Here is a 4,702-nt window from a genome sequence, read left to right on the forward strand (position 1 = left end):
CTGACATCTGCTATAGTAAGTGGTGTAGCCACTCTGGTGTGTTGTCCTTTGATTCCTGACACCTTAAACATTACATGGGTTCTAGATGAGTGTGTCCAACCCTGCCTGAAAATTATCATTGTATTTGGAGCAGCAGCATGGGAGAGAGGATATTATAAATATTATAAACTTGTAGGTAGCATACCTTGCTGACACCTCCCTCACAGATATACCATATACACTAGAATCTATCAACTCCAGCTGCATATACCTGGGTGAATACAACCATCCATAACTCAGGACCTACTGGGCCCTACCCCACATAAACTAGTAGATTGCAGGTGCTGCTGGCAAGCACTTAGATCCCTATATATACTGTCATAAAACAGATGCTGATGGAACCAAAGCCTCACTATTGGGTAATGGGTTTTTTTCTGACCCTGCTGGACATATTTCCTCACTGTAACTAGCACTCATAAAGATGCTTCTGCATGTCAGTCTATGCTGGTAAATCCGCTGTGCCTCAACCCACATACAATACTAAGTCTTATACCCTGTGAGACCCCCCTACCTCACATACATTGCTAGGAATCAGACCCTGCTGTTCCTAACCTCCTGTGTTCACTGCTAAGATTTGGTCTTGTTAGGAATTCAACTACCAAACTCAAGGCACTCTGAAGATTCAGGACCCACTCCTCCTGCCACCACTGTGCTGTGTAAGTGTCAGGTCCTACTGGACCTACCCAATACACAAAGTGTGGAGGGACAGGACCTAGGGAGGCATGCTCCCCTTTTCCCAGTCATTTCCATCTGCACACATTGCACATTGTCAAGCCATGGTGGACACTGCCCTGCTGTTTTCCAATAGGAACTCCTAGGTATCCAGCCTTTCCTCAGCTGCCCAGCTTGTCCCATGTACACTTGTATATCAGAGCCTATTGGATTCCCTTGATCCCTTTAGCTAACTCACATCTTCTGCCAGCTCTCAGAGCACACTGGGCATCTCGATGCACACTTCCACCCTCTGCTACTTTACTGTTGTGTTTCCGGAGTCGTTATGCATCTTCTGAGAAGCTTTCCCTCCTTCTTTCATAGTTCCATTCCTAGCAGCATAGGGGGGCAGCAGCAGCATGATATCATAAGCTAGCAGCATGTGTGTGTGTGTGTGTGTGTGTGTGTGTTGGTAGGTTTGCCCTGCTGGTCCTCATATCTACTGAACCATGTTGGAAGAGGGTGTATTTCAGACATGACTTTTGGGCAGTGGCAAGGTGCAGCATGTTCACATACGTGCTTGTGCCTTCAATCCTGATGCTGTGATTTCTGTTCAGTAAGGAGAAGCAAACTTTCTTTCAGACACATTGAACACATGGAAGATGGTAGAGCCTGCTGACATGTTTCAGACAATCTCCTAGAGCCTTAAAGTTGCAAGGAAGGAATGCAGAGTTGTGTGTACTCCTGACCTTCCTGTAAAGGTGAACAGCTCTGTGACCAGGTGGAGGGACTCACAGTAGCTGGACTTGTCAGAAACTGATCCGTCCTTCATAATTGCTCATGCATGCTCAGATTCTAGAGGAGGCCTTTGCCACCTCTCTTTGGTCAGGCCCACATGGGTAATGGCTTTTCCTGGCCCAGAATGCCTTTACAAGTGGATTAGAGGATCCTGTTGATACTACTGAGGGTTACTCAGGACTGCATCAGTGATGTATTTTAACCTTTCCAACAGTCTGTTTCCTGTGTCTCTCAAGAGATGAAGGAGAAAAGGCCCATCTCTGCGGATGTTGAACCATGGGAGCAGGGAGTATCCTGACAAGGACTGAGAGGTTAAGGAAGAACCTAGGCTCAAGCTTCAAGGGGACATATGCCTGACCACCCACCAGCCAACAATGCAACTCTGGATAGAAGTGCTTATGCCCTTCCTCCAGTTGCTGGGATTTAGCTACTTGATCTATGCTCCATCAGCTTGCAGGAGCTCCAGCCGTGATGTCCTGGTCATACTGGTCAAGAACGGTTCCCTCATCCCAACCCCTTACTTGGGTTTGCAACATGTCCTAGAACCTGGACCACTAGCACCAGGTGAGCCACCCAAGGGAAATAGGCCCGTTTGGCTCCATTTGCACATTTATTAGGCTGAATGGTCATGTCTTCTCTTTTCCAGCAGATGCTGTAACAAAATTTCTGAACAGGATGGGAAAGTGGTTCAGCTGAGCCTTGAGAGGTGAACGTACCTTGGCACCTGTCCCCTGGATGGGACAATTTGAGGAAGGGCCATCCATATTCCTGTTCCCTACCTAGGACACTGCTAGTGTGCATATGAGGAGTAAGTCAACCACTAACTCTCTATCCCTGAAGGGCTTTCACTGTCCTGAAGTAGGCACAACTGTGTAGGCCCAGCAGGTCAAGTCATTGATGCAGAAGAAAGGTAGAGAGCAGCATGGTAGATGCCTGCTGTGTGGGCTACACTGATTGTCTAAATGCAAGACAAACACCAAGAGTCCTCCTGGCAGTGAGTGAAAAAGAACTAAGCAGAGATGAGAGAAAGAGAGGAGAAAGGTTTATTACCCGAAGGGTATGAGGAGAGCATTGGCATCCTACTTGGGAAGCCACATCCTGCTCCAGCAAGTAAAACATGGGCACTTCACCCCACGAGCCTGTGCATGTAGGTAGAAGTGTGGGTCTATCCCTGCACATGCTCCACGCAGGAAGACACTAGTGTCCTGAGCATGCTCAGTATAGGACTTCACTAAACTCCTAAGCATGCACCCCACTCCTGGGCATATTCAATTTATGTTCATGGAGCACTTACCCTAAAAACATAAATGACAGACAAAAGAGAAGACATTACCTTTTAGCAGATTTCACAAGGTGCCTTCCTTGCAGGGTGGCTAAGAATACCACTGACCATGACTAAGAACACCACAATGGACACTGAGACTGTTGTCAGCCCCTGGGCACAGGGCACACATGGGCCTGTTTGAAGTTTGAAGCTGTTTCTTATAGACTTCATGTTCAAGTAATGTTGGGATTCTATGTACAATTCACTCAGTGTAAGCAGCAGTCACTGATCAAAACACTATAGCATTACATAGTTCCTTGTCCTTTGGGCCTTCCTGCCTCATCTCCTTCCTGTAAGCCAGTGGTTTTCAACCTTCCTGACTCTGCAACATTTTAATACAGTTCCTCATTATGTGGTGACACTTCAACCATAAAATTATTTCATGGCTACCTCTAACCTGTAAATATTGTACTGTTATGAATCATCATGTAAATATCTGATATGCAGGATATCTGATCTACAACCTCCAAAGTGGTTATGACCCTCAGGTTGAGAATTACCACTATAAGCTTCTCTGGCAGGGATATCAGCTTGGCCCTGAACCCTGAGAGGACCTCATGTCCAATGGTTGAGCACATCTACCTGCCACAAGGCTCCATTCTCTGTGATGAGCCATCTACATTGCTGAAGTGTGATGATGCAGGGATAATCCCAGATCTACCTCCTCCTTTTCCCCAGGTGGATCCTCTGTTCTTGTGGTGGACAGATTGTATTTGGAGGACATTAACTAGCCTGAGTACTCAGGCTTTCCTTAGCTACGACACACTGTTCTTGTGTTAGATAGGAGGCTAGTTTCAGGAAGGTGCTACAAACAAGGCCCCTGAATAGAACCTAAATGGAAATAGATGGGCCTGCTCAGGGCCATCAGAACAGGACATAAATTAGGAGTTTCAGTCCACTGATGGCCAAGATTGAATGGCAGTGCAGTGTTAGACCCCAGGTTCATCAGCTTGTGTCCAAAAAGGATGCAAAAAATGGTGATGGACAGCCTCAGCACCCCTCAGCTGCTTTCTGGTTCTCCTTTCCTCCAATGAACTTTTCACCTATGGGTATATTTAGACCCTTGTGCATAGTTTTGTTATATACCTATATCTATCTGTATTTGTATCTGTATCTCTCTCTATCTATATCTATATCTCTATCTCTATCTCTATCTCTCTCTATCTCTCTATCTATATCTATCTGGCTCCTTGCTGGCAGGTCCAGGCAAGAGGAGAGGGGTCCTGCCGGGTCTCTACGGGGCTGAGGAAGATGGTGAGTGTTGATGACCCAAAAGAAACATACACAGCCTGGAGTCTTGTTGAAGCAGGAACTCAATTTTATGACATCAGCCTCTCACTTATATAATTTCAGAACATAGCGGGATTTTTGGTGGGGTAAGATGATGTAGGAGGCAGGGGAAGGGTGATGGAGGGTATAGAGTGACTGAAGGGCCAATGGCATAGCTCTACATCAGCAATGGTAGGGCAGAGGCAACACCAAAGAGGTCTTGCTTAGTCATCCCTATACAGAAGTGACTGAGACAGGTCTCAAAACTGGAGTCAGGCTTGGGATTGGTCCTCAAGGCCCATACCAGAACCAAAATGGGGCCCAACAATATATATGGCATTATATAACAGACTTAATTCATGGTAAAATGTGCTTTCAAGAGAAGGCCACCTCTGTCCTTCATGTGCCCAGTCTGAGGGAGGCAGAGGAAGAGGGTAAAGTGACAGGAGAGGTGTGAGTTCATTCTTCTACGTCCACTTGTTTTGTTTATATTTTATTTTTTTTACTAGATATTGTCTTTATTTACATTTCAAATTTTATCCCCTTTCTTCATCTCCCCTCTGAAAACCCCTCTATCCTACCCCTCCCCCAGCTCACTAACCCACCCACTCCTGTTTCTCT

Source organism: Mus caroli, unplaced genomic scaffold (genome assembly GCF_978045245.1).
Source record: "Mus caroli unplaced genomic scaffold, Mus_caroli_1 scaffold_15, whole genome shotgun sequence".
Classification (NCBI taxonomy): Eukaryota; Metazoa; Chordata; class Mammalia; order Rodentia; family Muridae; genus Mus; species Mus caroli.